Source organism: Triticum dicoccoides, chromosome 7B (genome assembly GCF_002162155.2).
Source record: "Triticum dicoccoides isolate Atlit2015 ecotype Zavitan chromosome 7B, WEW_v2.0, whole genome shotgun sequence".
NCBI classification, from domain to species: domain Eukaryota; kingdom Viridiplantae; phylum Streptophyta; class Magnoliopsida; order Poales; family Poaceae; genus Triticum; species Triticum dicoccoides.
The window spans coordinates 362,695,791-362,713,190 of record NC_041393.1 but is presented as its reverse complement, the minus strand read 5'-3'; the positions used below and the strand labels follow the sequence as shown (position 1 = coordinate 362,713,190).

Here is a 17,400-nt window from a genome sequence, read left to right as displayed (position 1 = left end):
AAGCAGACGACTCAATCCGTGGCCTGCGGTGCTCCTCGAGCTCGATGGCGAGGCGTAGCCGAAGCAGAGGTCGTCGGCGCGTCTCGTGGACGTGCAAGCGAGGCGCGGGGTGGCCGGTGGCCGCGGTTATGGCGCAGCCATGGCGACGGCGGCGCTCGGTTACGGAGGGGAAGGAGGGGGAGATGGATCTGGAGGGGAGAGGGAGAGGCGCGGGGGCCGAGGGCGAGCGTGGGGGCGAGTGGGAGGGGAGACCGAGGGGGCGCGGCGTCGGCGTCCTTATCCCCACGCCTCGTCGCCGGCGAGGTGGGTTCGGCTGGGACGCGCCCTGTTCCGACCCGAGTCGGGGGAACAGGGGAAGGGGACGCTGTGCGGGGGCTGGGCCGGCTGGGCCGGCCAGGCTGACTGCGGCCAGGGGGTTGGGTGGTGGCCGTGCGGGTGGTTTGGGCTGCCTGGTCCAGGGCCCCCCCCCTTTTGTTTTTTTTTCTTTTGTAATCTCTTTCTTTTATTTATTTCCCTTTCTGTTTTATTTAGTTTTAGGGCATTTAGGCATTTTATAAAATGGTGTTTGCTTCACCATAATTGCCAGTGCAATATTTGGCAACCCCCGAACATTTTCGCTTTGCCTTTTGAAAACTTAGGGTGTTTGTCACTAATTCATATTTTGAATTGCAATGATTTTGAACTACCATTTGATTAGCAACAGTAACACGGATGACATGGCATCATTAGAAGAGTTTTACTGTAGCCTAATTATCCGGGCGTTACACACCTATGCATTGGGGACTTGATTGCTAAGCCATTTAATGCCCTTAGCACCTCATCTAAGCACCATTTCATTGGAAGAGGTCACTCCTTGACAAATGCAATAAATACTACTGTACGAAGAAAGAGATTGAGAGAAGTAAAAAAAATACACTTATAGCCAACCTTATAGCTAACCTTGTTGTAGTATGAGTGACTAAGTGATGACTATGTATGACATGCCAACATCAGATAGCCTAACGCACCATGTTAAATCTCCAAGGGCGCGACCGCGCGAGTGACGTGACGGTCGTGGTAGACGCGACCATGATACGGGCTGCTGGCAGCCCTTGTATCTGAGATCGAACAGTCGCATGCTAAGTTGCTGAAAATTTGCAGAATAACCCTCCAGAATAGGATATTCACCCATCTATACCTATACCTATACTAATTACAGACTCCCTAATAATTACCACATTAATTAGAAATTAAGAGCCGTTTATGTGATGCGATCAAATTATAACGGTGGCGATTAATCCGTGCAATCCTCGACCAGTTCTGGCCAATTCCCATAGTACTAAGAGCATCTCCAACAGCCGCGCTATACTAGCGCCGCGCCGCAAATTAGTCGGTTTTAGCGCGCGCGCGCAACGCGGCGGGTTGCTCCAGCGGGCGCGCAAAAACGGCGCGCGCGCTATAACGAGTTGGGCGCGCTGTCGGAAACACTGCCCCGCGCGGTGTATTTCGGGCGCCCGCTGCAGCGCGCGGCACATTCGGGCGCTCGCTCTCGCACTTCCTCTCCCACTTCCACCCCATCCGGCCGCGCCGCCGCCGCCGCCCGCGTCCCCCGGCGACCGTTCAGGCACTTCCCCGGCCTATCCCCGCGCCGCCGCGCTTCCGCTCCATCCCTCCTAGTCCCGCCGGCGCTCGCGCGCCTCCGTCGTCCGAGGAACAGCGCCTGAGCGCTCGCTGCCGCGCCGCGCCCGCAAGGTGTTCGACAAAACGCCTACAAGGTATGTATTGCTCAAACTTCATGAATTTGGTGCATGTTTTGAATTGTAGTTTTTATAGTATAGTATTGAACATTGTAGATGAGTTCGTCGTTTGATTCTTCCGAAGAAGAATTTGATATGGAAGAGGAGGAGGATCTTGCAATGATCCTAGCTATGCATATCAATAAAAAACCGAAGCACGGTGGTTCAGTTATGGGTCGAGAGAAAATTTGGAGAGATAGGATTGATGCCCATAACAGATTGATGAAGAACTATTTCGTGGAGAATCCCACATACCCGGAGTCGTATTTTCCTCGCCGGTTTAGGATGAGCACCGACTTGTTCAGGCGCATTGCAGAGAAACTAGCGAGCCATGACCGGTTTTTCCAGCAAAGGAGGAATGCCGCCGGAGAGCTCGGGCATAGCACCTTTCTGAAGGTGACAGCCGCTTTGCGTATGTTGGCATACGGTATCCCGGCTGATCTAGTTGATGATCACTTGGCTATGGGTGAGAGCCAAGCCATCATGTGTGTCAAGCGCTTTGCAGTGGGAATTGTGCAAGTGTTTGGCGAGGAGTATTTGAGATCTCCCACTGCTGAAACGCCGCAAGGCTATTGGCGATGAACAAAGCGCGCGGCTTTCCTAGCATGCTTGGCTCAATAGAATGCATGCATTGGAGTTGGAAGAATTGTCCAATGGCATGGCATGGGCAATTCCATGGCCAAAAAAAGGGTTCCACTATAATCCTTGAAGCGGTGGCCCATCAGGAGACTTGGATTTGGCATGCATTCTTTGGAATGCCTAGATCTTTGAATGACATCAATGTGGTCAACCGGTCACCACTGATGAATAAGATTGCAAACGGTGAGTTGCCACCTGTGCAGTTTGTAGCAAATGGCCGTACGTACAACTATGGCTATTATCTAGCGGATGGCATCTATCCAAAGTGGCAAACCTTCGTGAAGCCGTTGAAAAAGCCGGAAGGTAAGAAAAATCTTGATTTCCACAATGCTCAGGCGGCAGCTAGAAAAGATGTGGAGAGAGCATTCGGGATTTTGCAAGCCCAATTTGCTATTGTGAGAGGACCGGCTAGATTTTGGGATCAAAAAATGCTTTGGTATATCATGCACGCTTGTGTGATCATGCACAACATGATCATCGAGAATGAGCGTGGCCAAGATTTAGACTACTCACAATATGAACTCTTGTGACATCCCGTGCGAGTACGACGGAGGGCTGAACGGGTAGCCCGTTTTATTGCCTCCTATGATGTCATTCGGCGTCCGCAACGCACAATGAACTTCAGAATGATCTGATTGAAGAGTGGTGGGCATGGTATGAACGACAAAGAGCATCATGATTTCTGCATTCGACATTGTATTGTTCATGAACTATTTATTGTGTTTATTGCATTATTTGTTGTACTGAACGATAAACTATTTGTTTAAGTTGTAATGATAACAAAATTGAACTATTTATTGTTGATTTATTTTGTTTGTTTGATCATTTTTGCTCTTCTTCTTTGAAATGTATATGTGGTTTGTGCGGCGCGCGCTGTATTTTTACGCTCTGCTGGAGCGGCGCGCGCGCGCTGCATTATAGCGCGGCTGCTGGAGCCAGCACTGGCGGCCACGCTAAATCAGCCGAAGCGCGCGCGGCAAACAGGATTTTTGCATGCGGGGCATAGCGCGGCTGTTGGAGGTGCTCTAAAATCAAAAATTAGCCCATCTTCCTCCTCCACCTCACAATTTCTCTGCCGCTTCTCCATGCCCTAGAGACTACCGGGCTGGATCTCAACTTTTCATCCATGCTGCTATCCAATCTCCATGTGTTCCTTTGATTTAGAAAAGTTTGCATCGCAAGAGAATTTGTGAGGGGGAGCAGGGGAGGTGGTTGGATCAGGGCTGGTGGTGCTGCGACGCAGAGGCAGTGGTTGGGGAGACGTCGTGGTGCAGCCGAGGAAGCTCGAGAGGCGGTGACTAAAGGAGGCTCTGGTGGTGCTGCGACGCAGAGGCAGTGGTTGGGGAGACGTCGTGGTGCAGCCGAGGAAGCTCGAGAGACGGTGACTAAAGGAGGCTCTACTGGCTGTGGAGAATCTCCATGGCCGACGAGCTACACCGTACACAGGAGGCGGCGATGCCATGGACGGCTGCAGAGCCGAGGTGCGACGAGCAGATGGGAAGTCGGCGAGGCGCACAGGAAGCGGCGGCGCCCTAGACGGCTGCAAAGGAGAGAGGCCACAAGGGGAGGAGCTCAGGTGGAGCAACTCCTCGCTTCTGTCACCATGTCCAAAGTCGTATCCCTCGAGGCTGTAGTTCTCAAAAAATATAGATCACAATCTAATTTTTCCTCTCCTTGATCCCCTTCTTCCAAGGATTGAATCTCTTCAGTTCCAAAATTCAAATCAATGCACAATCATCATCTTAAACAACCACATGATCCAATCCCAGCCTCCCCGGATGCTTTGCTCCTCAATATTTAAATCCCCTCAGTTTCACCAAGCACCATGATTTTTCATAAGAATTGAGTGTTGGTCAGTTGGAAGATGGAGACAGTTTGAAACAGGTCAAGCAGTCGTCACCGTCAGCGAGGCTGCGAAGTGGATGAACAACACTCCGTCTACGCAGGCAGGTAACGCCATATTCTGAAATTCCCTGCTCTATTCAATAGTTCTACATTAAATTCATCATCAAAATCACATAAATCGGCGTATCTGTTGTGTGTAATGTAGAGCAAATGTTTTTCCATTAAAAAGTCTAATACTGGACAAGAAGCTCACACTTTGATGTTTACATGAGGCTGAGCGATTTTGATGTTTGAGAAAAGTTCCTACAAACAAATGTGAGCCCCCAAAGAACAGCAAGTGTTTGATACATCGCCAACCCTAATTAAGTTGTGTTGTAGGGTTCCTGCAGGCAGACAACAAGAGGCACACGCACGGTGGCAGCAGGCAGGTGGTGGGTGCGGCGACAACTGTGAGATGCATGTCTCCGGCAGCCGCGTCGCCTTCTACGCTAGACAATTATATTATACATCTGCTAAGGGTAACTACAAGGTGTTCTTCACGGAGCTCAGTTGAGCTGAATTAGTCAAGTTGTTGGGTAAGCTAACTAAGCATCCTTTTGTAACTATGCTTTCATCACGGATTGGAAAGATAGAAGAACATACATATCATCCACATGCAAAGAACTGAAATAATTAAAGATAGTGTGAATTAGTACAATTTACTGCAGATTCGAGGACTATTGTAAACATTGCAATGGAATACTTCAGATTTAGTATAATTGTTTTAAGGTAATTACATTATGTATATAAATGATTGCAAATAATTCAATTAGTTGTTTCCTTCTGTGTTATTTTTAAAATATAATTTCACAGAATTATTTGATTCATTTTGTTTTCTGTGATAAATTTGCGTTTACAATGTCAAATGTAAGAAACCTATATATTAAGATGCCTTTCTTCATGTAAATTGTGTAGACCTTAGATTACTAGGTTGATTGTATTCTCTATTTCTCTTAGCATTGCTCATTGAGCCTTGAAAGAATGTGTTTCCAGCAGTGCTAGAACTGTTTAAAAATGTCAGGAATGATATCGTCCGCATCATCAGTTGATGAGAGAAATATGTGCAGAAGATTTTTATAGGATCATTTGAGGCTTAAACATAAGTCGTAGATAATTGATTTACATCCAATAACAACCTAGACAGTGTTTGAAACTCAAGATATAAAATTGACTTTGGAATCAAGAAGTTTTTATTGCATATGTATATATGTCTATCATATATGCTAGATTATCATATAATTATATACGATTATTAAGTATCCACTATTCACATATCACGTATGACTAGAAGGTTTTTACAAGATTGTGATGTAGCGGTTGGGCATGCCGGGCCACATATCATTAAATCCCTCATCTCTTCTCCTTCTTGATGAACTCATTGGAGAGCTGCCAATATTTTCGCTTTATTCGTAATGTCTCATCAAGACATTTTTTTTGGGTTTTGTACATTTTTCACGTCACAATGCTTACCAGACTATGAATTATAGGGAGTGAAGGAGAATCAACCAGCTGAGATAATCTGCGTGGCATTTGCTGCCAACTAGCAGAGTTGTGTACATATAGAAATCAACCACTGTCAGCCAAATCTTTTTGATGTTTATAGAAGCTTCATAGACGTTTTCCTATGTAAAGGATTTCGAGATTGTACGTTTTTCTTCCAATATGTGCTAACTTTCAGATTATCTGCATGTACAACAAACATTTCTTTTGTCCAGGAATAAGAATCATATCTTATAGTGTATAGTATTTTGTTGGTAGATTTTTCAGATTTAAGTATTGTTGGTTGTGCAAGAAAATAGCTTCATGTATGGATTATTGAGTTACACATGTTTCTGTTTATGGTTTGTTTGTTGTATTTGGAAACAGATATAGATAGATGATCTTTTTAATACAAAACATTTATATTAAATTTTCCTGCGTTTCTAGCCATGTAATCCATATTATCATTGTTTTTTTTAATAATATGTGTGATCCTTCCTTTGCAGTTACAGTATTCAGATAGCATAGTTTCCACTTACAGAAAATATGCTAAAGTATTTTCAGGTACACTTTTTGAGTGCCCTCACAGTGTTTTTCATGTTTCTTGCAAGGGCTTCTACATAAGGATAAATCTGTTCTAAAAAATAGTAGATTTATGTAGTCTCATTATGCACAGCAAAATATTCACGCATGCCTCTACATCTACTTCATTGAATAGTAATCTGCAATCTTCATTAGGATAGAACAAAAAATTCTGTGAGAAAACTTACACATCTTTATCTCAAATTGTTAAATGGGTTTAGGTACTGCCAATTCCAATATGGTCGCTTATGTTTCTTTTGTCATTGATAGTTTCTCATGAGTCCTAACTTCTACAGGTAAGGAATTGATTTGCCTCTTGATAGTTTTTTCTTGCTTTTTGAATTTATCTTTCTGTTGCAACCAAATTACATTATTATTTTCTGCAAATCGAAGTTGAAATCCATGGTTTCTCTATGCTGGTAAAAAATAAAGCAGTGTTCTTGATATTCCCCATCTCTTTTCTTAACACAATATGCATCTTATCTTCTCTCATGTAAGCAATCTCGATAAGAGTCCTCTATCTTCAAACCACACTCAAGTCCATGGTTTTCCTCGGCGCGACAAACTATAGTTGGATCAGTGTTTCAAAAGACGTGGCGTGGGCTTGAAGGATACGCCGAAGGCATCAGATGGTCGGAGGGATCGCCAAGGGGAGGTTCCCAGGGCTATGAACTAGCAAGTAATTTGATTTTTTTATTACTAGTAAGCGTGCACGTGCAACGCACGTCCTGCCAATTCAATCAATTTTTCAAATTCCACCTCTATTTAATTTGTATCATTTTCTATAGCTTTTGTTTGTCTACACCTTTTTTTAATTCAAACAACTAAAGAAACTAAAAATGGAAATACAATATGTGCTATTCCCGAAAGAAATAAAATGGGAATGTGATATAGGTAATGAATAGGGAGTATCTAGGATGATAAGTACAACATTTGTCGAAATATCCCCAGGGCAATAACCTAATTATTTGAAATGCATTGTTTGACAGAGACACAAAAATGAAGAGTTTATTTGAACAGTGTGCAAAAATGCTCTTTAGATGTATTTTATCAAACAAGGAGTCCGAGTTTGCCAAAATAAAAATTCAAAGCGGTTTGGAAGTATTCTCATCACTTCTCTTCTCCGCCTCAGAAGCATTCTTCATCCGGGCTCCCAAAAGCTTCATCCCTCAGAGCTTTGTCTATATAAAGAGTCAAGGTACTAAACATGCATGGCATATATGTCCAGTCAGTAATAAAATTAGTTTCTAGCACAATGTCGGAGGATTTAAAGATGGGACATTACCGTCTTATGCAAACCTTGTGGAGACCTTTGTATATTTAATGCATACTTCTGCTTTCATTATTGGGCTGATGAAGTGAAAGTTGTGAGATAAAATATTCTAAATCTCCTCTAGCTTCTTTAGCAACTATAACCTTCGAGGTGGATAATCCACATCTTTGCTTCTCAGGAGAGGCTCCTAGTTGATTAGCCGTTGTACAAGGATGCTAATCTGAAACAATTATGCAGCACGTGGTAAGTGCTAAGTCGACAATTGGTACTGAATCTACCAGGCTCCAAAGGATCCAATTATGTGATTTTACATGTGCATCTTAGCTATCAAAGGAAAAAAAAAGAAAATGGTCAAAACAACAAAAAAAATGCAAGCTTATATAAACTTCACAAAACCGGGTATGACATTTCAGCCAAGGAAGATTTAATCACTTACATTCACATGATACAATATGCAAGCAATAGTTCATGGGCATGCCCTGACTAAACTATGTGTACACAAAAATAATTATCACCTCCCAACTGCCCGCTTGTTAAATGTACACAGCAACTAATTGGCTTAATAGTTATCTCACACTCCCACCAATTTATTAAGAAAACAGAAATCACCCAATGGAACCAGAATTTCAGAAAAGCTTAGTCAAGTTTTCCTATGTTGTATACCCTGCCGCTGAAACAAAGCAAATGAGTATATGTTATGTAAAACAACACCAAGGATAATGGATGAATGAAACAACAAATTCTGCATCCTACGGAACAATACCATTTTATGCAGTATTCACTATTGAAGGCCCTCCGCTCTAAATACTGTGAGATGTGGAGTGTAGTAGAAACATGCTGAACCAACATGAATAGACTCCAAAATTATATGCATACATCTTGAAGCATACACTGGAATTTTCAAATTGCCATCCAACCTCCGGGAACTCTTCATGTCAAAAAGGAGAATTATACAAGACATGGAAAAGAATAGTAGGCTCGGACCAAATAATTACTAACCTTGAACTGTAGGTTCAGGCCTAATAACCAAATAAAAGATACACAGATATCGGTGAAATTAACTATAATATACGCAACTATTATAAAGAGATTTCAGATGCAGATCAACTACTTACACATAATTTAGTGCCCAAGATTTGGTGTCTTATCAATTGGTCCAAGTTCTCCATGTGGCAGCGCATCTCATTATTATTCTCTCGTTGCAACAAAAAAAAGAAGAATGTTATTTAGTGTCCAGTCAGAAAGTGTAAGCTTGAGCTAAAATAATACAAAAAAAGAGGAAGGAAAAGTACTGCAATTTTTACACTTCAAAGCACCACGAATACACCTCATAATCGTATTGGTACAACAATAAGATGAAATTATTGCTATGTAATATATTTTTTGTGAAGAGACTTGAAATATCCTAGATTTGATGCTTGTACAAGTTCAGTTAAAAGTGGTTTAAACAGTCTACAAACTGAACTTATTTTTACTTCTTAGATTAACCAAAAATTGGGGGATTTCACACCAACTGAACGTAGTAATATACAACAAAAATATTACTCCCTCTGTATACTAATATAAGAGCGTTTAGATTACTAAATTAATGATCTAAATGCTCTTATATTAGTTTATGGAGGGAGTAGAAGAAACCAGTGCAAGGACAGAACAATACTCCCTCTGTCCCAAAATAAATGACTCTATTTTGTATTAACTTTATACTAAAGCTAGTATAAAGTTGAGTCACTTATTTTGGGACGGATGGAGTACATGAATTGTACGTAGCAGGCATACATAAATCGGAATGTACGAGAGAGAAAAAACGATTATTTTTATCACATTACCTCAGTGTTAAACTGTTTGTCTACAACGGCGCGACCATAGCCTCAGCTTCCCTCTCCCATTCGTCAGATTGTGGGGAGTGGAGCATTTGGGGACTGCATGTCTCGAAACAAATTTGATCATACTACTAATGGGATCAAACACCAACAACCAATTGCATTGGTTCATATTTTCAGTGAATTGGGTAGACAAGCAGAATACAATCATAAAGAGTTTTGAGCTTGCAAATGAAGCAACCTTGTCTCTCTTGGATAGTTCAAAACAAAATGAAGCCGCCTTGATAAAATTCAACATCGTCTCTGCAGACTCGTTCTCCAACAGCTTGAGAGAGACCTCTTGCTCGACCTTTCCACCAACGACCACAAAGTACAAACTCTCAAGCGATGAAGTAAACCTGAAAATGTGACTGAAAGGACCTTAGATGCAGCAATTGCTGATGAATGGCAACATTCTGAACATGTAGAAATAAAGTATGAGTTGATAGGGAGGAGGCAAAAAAAGAAGATATAAAATATTAGTATTGAGATTGCCTGAATTTTGTATATTAGTGGATGATTGAAATCATGTACAGAAAGTTTAGGAGCTATTGCATAGTAATTTTGATGCCAATTGAGGAGTGAGTCGTGGTAGAATAGATTTGTGGGAGCACTGAAAAGGTAATTCGAGTTACACAATACAATTATCATATGAAGAGATTAAATACTCAATAATCAGACTGTAACCCATCTAGTGCTGACCTTGGCATTGATTTGGATCATGATAATTCACCTTCTAATGATATAACTAGAGTCGGCTTGGCGGAGGCGGAGTGGCGGCTTGGCGGAGGCGGCGACCCGCGGCGGGGCAGCTCCGGCGGCTGGGAGGCTCCCGCGCGACCCGCGGCGGGGCGGGCTCCCGACGACCCGTGGCCCCCGTGGCTCCGGCGGCACGAGGCAGCGGTGAAGGGCGCGGGCGGAGGCGGTGACCCGCGGCGGGGTGGCTCTGGCGGGACGGGCTCCCGTCCCGGCGACCCGTCAAGGCAGCGGTGAAGGGCGCTGCTGTGGGAGGCGAACGGCGCGGCTGCGGGGAGGCGAACGGCGCGGCGCGGTCTGCAGGAGGAGGAGGAGGTCGTGCGGGGGCGGGTTTTTTTTGACTGCAGGGCGATTTTTAGTGCGGGGCTATTAGCGATCGATTGTGGCTTGTTGCGTGGTTGGTAGCGTTAAACACAGAATGATTAAGGGCCATTAGATCTTGATGATCGATGGGTGGGATTGTTTGGATCTGCCCCTCTCTTTCTTTTATAGTGGTAGTAGATAGTAGATTATATTTTTTGTTTGTCCTAAATACTAGATTCATATTTCTTGATTTCCACTGTTTGTAATATGATCCAAACTCCTCACGTGTTTATGTTGCTTGAATATTTCAAACTGAGATAGAAGTAAACCACATGTCTTTCATAGTACTTCTGGAAGGTCATAGGTAAAATGATAGCCTGACTGTGTACACTATTTGGTCACAGCTAAAATGATAGCCTGGCTGTGTACATTACTTCGAGAATTTCTCTGACCATCCACTATTACTTATAAACTACAGAGGCTCACTGGCCTATCCACAACTATTTCAAATTGTTAAACCTTGCCTAATCTCATTGTATCTTTTTGAATTATGTTTTGGCTAGAATTACCATACATGATTTATCTTCGCCTCTTTTATACACATTCTTTCTGCATGAGAATTGAGGAGGTTAAACAATGGCATAAATCAGGACGGTGACACACTTATCATGAGATGGTACTTCTGTACAAACAGGGTAAGAAAGCTATTAGAATTTGTTAAACTTATTAATCGGTGATGTTGTAATAACTGACAAAGAGGTTGCTGAGTTCAGTCTTACAAATAGAAAGAGGCATGGGTACTGCTGCCCAGTCTCTATTTTGTTTTCAGTAGTGAAGCTACAACTACTTTTTGTTTTTAGTGTGAAAACTCCAATTTTTCCACATTGTTAGCTAGATTCTCAAACGATTTTGAAGACCTTTTGTCTCTATTTTGTACGCCCATGGAGATGTTTGCTAAGTTCAGTTGCACCACAAAATCTTATGTGTCTTGTGAACTATTCTTACCCGTTGATAATGCTACTTAAGAAACCACTTGGATGCCATCGCAGAACAGAGAAAGAGGCGCTATGGAAGGGTTACATGCTGGCTACGACCGACTGAAAACATAAGACATGGATTGACACAGAGACATAGTATTAAAAATTCCATACTCCAGTATAATCTAGAAAATAATGAGTCAGCCTTCCCTTCATGAGCTTATTTTCTTTATGGTTAATGTACAGAAAAAGAAGAAACAAAAATAAACATTATAGCCCAGACGATAAGAACAGTGGTTTCTCTCAACGACGCATGCTTAGTTGGCGGAGTATGCTCCTGGCATATACTAGGTTAAGTGATGTTCCAGAGTACACATGGAAAGTGACTTGATGGAAGCCAAGAAAAAAATATACTGTATCTCAATCTAAGTGGCAACCAGTTCCAACGTGTATAATTATTATGTGCTAATGCACAAAAGTGTCATGTCACTAGCTTCCTGTTCATGGCGTGCCCGTGCTGCTGTATGTTCTTACAAATTGAACTCCTTCAGTAACTACCTTAATTCCTGCAGTATGGCCTACTCTGCTACTATATTATCCTTGAGCTTAGTTTTATTTGGAAGGGAGAAAGGAAGGAATGTTGATGACCCACCATCCAGCGGCCAACCCAGTGCAAGGTTGAAGTACGATAAATCAACACTATGGTCTATTCATTTGCCTGCTTGAATGTAAAATGCGTTTATCTTGCATGGGTGGATGATTCATGAATTTATATATGTTACCCGCAAAAAAAATTATATATGTGAAAAAATCATTAGCTCCTTGATGTATTAATATAATTATTTTTATGTAATATTTGTTAGATATAATCTTCACATTGTGTATATACACGTACTTCAGAAACACAAATAAATGAATTTCCATTGTTGCTTAGTTAAGAGAAAGGACAAGAACAAATTAAACAATACTCAATTGACGTATAAACAAATTAAAGGAATTTCCATTGTTGCATAGTGGAATCTCTAAAAAGACTTATATTTAGGAACGGAGGAAGTATATCAAAATAACTACACATGTGATACGTGATAGGGGCAATCCCAAATAGTCAAACAAGTCAATTGGCGTAGAAGAAGTGATTACCATTGGTGACTAATGATTACAAAAACAACTAGAAGACAAAAAAATTAGAACACACTAGAGAGATATTAACAAAAAATAGTTACAAAGCAAATATATATCGTCCAATCAAGTATCCATTGAAGGAAATGTGCCCTAAAGAATCTAGAGTATACCTCCATACTTCAAAGGCATATTTATGAAGATGTTCAATATTTTATACTAGCCCGTGCGAATGCACGGGTTGGCGACTAGTAGGTCTAGAATCACGCAATGCAACCGTTCGATCTCAGAAGCCCGTATCATGGGAGAATGGAAAGCCACTACCCTGCCGTTCGCACGCTGGCAGTTCGCTCCTACTCGTCCCTGCACGTCCTTTAATATTACGGCGATTCGCTCCTAGTCGTCCCGTCCTTTCACATTACGACAGTTCCACTAATTCTAACCCTCCTCCCAAATCCATGGCGCCCCAAATCTTCATAATCGGCGGTGAGTACAAGGTTAGAACCATCACCGGCGATGAGTTCGACGCCATCTACACCCGTTCTTCCGACGGTGAAAGGATGCCTTGCTCGCTTCAGACGCATGTTCGAAAACTCAGATGATGAGTGGGTCGCTGGGCTAGATATTGAGTACACCACAGTCCTGGGACGAGAGAAGGATCTAAAGGAGGAAGAGAGGATGAAGCCCGCCATGATCTAGGTTTGCGTGCATGACTTATGCTTGGTCTACCACATATGTCATGCCGATGTTGAATGCCAGGATTTTAAGAACTTCCTCAAGAGTGACCTAGTCAAATTCCTTACTGTAGACTTTACGAACGACAAAAGAGTTCTGGGTCGGATAGGCCTCGTTGTAGGCAACCTCTTCGACCTCCAGAAGAATCGGCTGCTGCCCTCCAGTGGTCAGCCTTCAATGCTGACCCTGTCAGGAGCCATGTTCATCCTTCGTATGGTAAACTGGAGAAACCTCATTACACGTTTCATCGTCATGCATGGCAGCGGAATGTACTAGATATAGACCACATCCACTATGCTGCAATGGATGGCTACCTTTTTTTCAATATCTACAAGGGTTGGATGAAGAGCAAGAGCCAAGTGTGGGGTTCAAGCAAAGAAGTATCGATCAAGAGGAAGAGGGACAAGGACGAAGTCGAGGACGTGGACGAGGACTCCGAGTAAGGTGGCAGTGTTGTTACTCATGGTGGTTCTAATGTAGTGTCTACCGGATTAGTTGCATAATTTAATTTCAAGTGTGCTTAGTTTAATTTGAGTGGTGTGTTGTGCGGAGCCCCCAGCAGAACTATGTTAAGTTTCTTCTTGTTACTTTAACTCTTCAGTACGTACATACTAGTATTTCTTACATTTCATCTTTTAGTTAGTATAGTACTACCACTCGTTTCTTCACAATATATATGTACAATATATATGGCCAACATCGTATAGCCAGCAGTTTAGTTGTTAAAGAATTTCAGGATGCTTAGTTTTGTCAAAGAATTCCAGGGTGCTTAGTTTTCTTTGAGGGGTGGGTTGTGCTGGACACCATTATTGTGACTAGCTTTTTTAATAGTACTATATGCATAATTTGGCGACGGGCGCTCTCTATATGCACCACTTTTTTTTAATTTCAAGTTTTGCTCCATGGTGCAATCCATCGATACTACTACTGTACAAAAGTATACATTTTTTAAAAGGCTAGAGGGTGGGGCAGTCTAGCTTGGTCGGTTTCACGAGAAGCGAGGGCCTTTGTGATTTGACGGCTCATTACTGCTGGAAGGCGGGGCCTTGTGATTTGACTGCTCGTATAAATGTGCCGACGACCTGAGGAGGAGCAAAGAACCGTGCGGTATACTCAAGTTTTCCACTGGAGTAGTACTACAACGGAGGAGCACGAAACACGGCAGCCCAGTGCCATATGGCGATAAAAAATGATCTAATTTGCTAGTCATCTCATTGTTAGCATTATTCTATTCATGCCTCGCAAAGAACGTGACACGTGCAGCGAAACACCTGAAGCAAAAGATGAAACACAAGAGCAAAAGAAGAAGGAAGATTATCACCTCAAATGATCTAATTTGCCATGGAGTCGTAACTGCTTCTTCATCGCCTCCACGACCTCCATCTCCTTGCGCGTCTCCTCCGCCATCTTCTTCATTCTGTCCATGACGCAAAAAATTTCGACGCGAGCCTTCATCATCTGTTCCACAGACGCATTACGTACCTTGACAGCAGTCGGGTGCCCGATGCGGAGCTTCTCCAAATCCTCCTTTTGTTCCATGATGAGGGCCTGCAGCATCTTCATCGAGGAACTACTATTCTCATATAGCTTTTTCCAGCTGACGTTCTTCTCCTTCAACAGGTCGAGCTCATGGCAGAGCTTCACCTTGTCCTCCTGAAGTTGCAGGATTTTGCCGGTCGCCTTCTTCTCTGAGGCAATGCTCTTCTTCAACAGCATCACCAAGCCTGCAGTCAACTCGCCCTGCTTATTGAGCTCAGCGGGCATGTCGTCGAGGCTCTCCTTTAGCAGCTCCACCAAGCCATGGATGAACTCCTTTTGCTTATTGAGGTGCTTATTAAGATGGTCGGGCATGCCGTCGAGGGATAACGACTCCAGCGCTGCCGGCTCGGCATGTTCGCCTTCGCACCTAGGGCGCTCCTAGGAGCCACGCCTACCCGTGAGAGATCTTTCGAGGTCTCTGCGTGGCGGCGAGTGATACGTCCATTTTGCATCATGCTTTTATATCAATATTTATTGCATTATGGGCTGTTATTACATATTATATCTCAATACTTATGGATATTCTCTCTTATTTTACAAGGTTTACCATGAAGAGGGGGAATGCCGGCAGCTGGAATTCTGGCTGGAAAAGGAGCAAACGTTGGAAACCTATTCTGCACAACTCCAAAAGTCCTGAAACTCCACGAAACAACTTTTTCGATTTATTAAGAATTTATGAGCGAAAGAAATAGGCTAGGGGTCCCACACCCTGTCCAGGAGACAGGGGGGCGCCCCCCCTGTAGGGCGCGGCCCCCTATCTCCTGGGCCCCTGGTGGGCCTTCGGCGTCCATATTCTGCTATATCATCACTCTTTCCCTGGAAAAAATCGTGGGCAATCTTACAGGACGAAACTCCGCCGCCACGAGGCGAAACCTTGGCGGGATCAATCTAGGGCTCTGGCAGAGCTGTTCTGCCGGGGACACTTCCCTCCGGGAGGGGGAAATCATCACCAACGTCATCACCAACGATCCTCTCATCGGGAGGGGGTCAATCTCCATCAACATCTTCACCAGCACCATCTCCTCTCAAAACGCAACTCTGAAGATTGGGGTACCGACGATGGTAAGGAGTCAGGTATGACACCTAAGTTCGATTGTGTTAAATCTTTTATGGATACCGATGCTTTCCGTGGATTTAGCTCTAAGTATGGACTTGACTCTGAGATAGTAGCTACTTTTTGTGAAACTTTTTCTACTCACGTTGATCTCCCTAAAGAGAAGTGGTTTAAATATAATCCTCCTGTTGAAGTGAAAGTAGTTGCACCTATTACAGTCGAAGAAAATACTATTACATATAGTGATCCTATTATTCCTACTGCTTATGTTGAAAAACCTCCTTTTCCCGTTAGGATAAAAGATCATGTTAAAGCTTCAACTGTTGTTCATAAGACTTATAATAGGACCTATACACCCCCTGAGCAAATTAATGTTGAACCTGGTATTGCTATGATTAAAGATCTCTTGGATGAGGACTTAGATGGGCATGTTATCTCTTTCTTGGGTGAAAATGCTAATATTGCTAGACCCGATACTAAGACACGTAGACCTGTTGTAGGCACGCCTGTTATTTCTGTTAAAATAGGAGATCATTGTTATCATGGATTATGTGACATGGGTGCTAGTGCTAATGCGATACCTTATGATCTTTATAAGGAAATTATGCACGACATTGCACCTGTTGAATTAGAAGACATTGATGTTACTATTAAGCTTGCTAATAGGGACACCATTAAACCGATTGGGATTGTTAGAGATGTTGAAGTCTTGTGTGGGAAGATTAAATACCCTACTGATTTTCTTGTTCTTGGATCCCCACAAGATGATTTTTGTCCCATTATTTTTGGTAGACCCTTCTTGAATACTGCTAGTGCTAAGATTAATTGTGAAAAGAATATTGTCACTGTTGGCATAGATGGTATGTCTCATGAGTTTAATTTCGCTAACTTTAGTAGACAACCTCGTGAAAGGGAACCACCTAGTAAGGATGAAATTATTGGTCTTGCTTCCATTGTTGTTCCTCCAACTGATCCATTAGAACAATATTTGTTAGACCATGAAAACGATATGTTTATGAAGGAAAGGGAAGAAATAGATGAAGTGTTCCTTAAACAAGAACCTATGCTAAAATATAACCCTCCCGTTGAAATTCTTGGGGATCCCCCTCCACCCAAGGGTGATCCAGTGTTCGAACTCAAACCCTTACCTGATAATCTCAAGTATGTTTATCTTGATGAAAAAGAAATATATCCTGTTATTATTAGTGCTAACCTTTCAGAGAAAGAAGAAGAAAGATTATTGAAAACTCTGAAGAAGCACCAAGCTGCTGTTGGATATACACTGGACGATCTTAAGGGCATTAGTCCCACATTATGTCAACACAAAATTTCAGTGGAAAAAGATGCCAAACCAGTTAGAGATCCTCAAAGATGATTAAATCCTAAAATGAAGGAAGTGGTAAGAAAGGAGATTCTAAAACTCCTT

General features: G+C 42.7%; 1 long non-coding RNA gene across 1 annotated transcript; it reads left to right on the top strand.

Annotated features, from left to right (window-relative positions):
- Positions 1 to 3,490: 3,490 nt before the first annotated feature.
- On the top strand, positions 3,491 to 7,111 carry LOC119336148. The gene is made up of 3 exons (XR_005162225.1): positions 3,491 to 4,364; positions 4,638 to 4,834; positions 5,786 to 7,111. It is a non-coding gene; the product is annotated as an uncharacterized LOC119336148 (long non-coding RNA).
- The last annotated feature ends 10,289 nt before the right edge of the window (positions 7,112 to 17,400 follow it).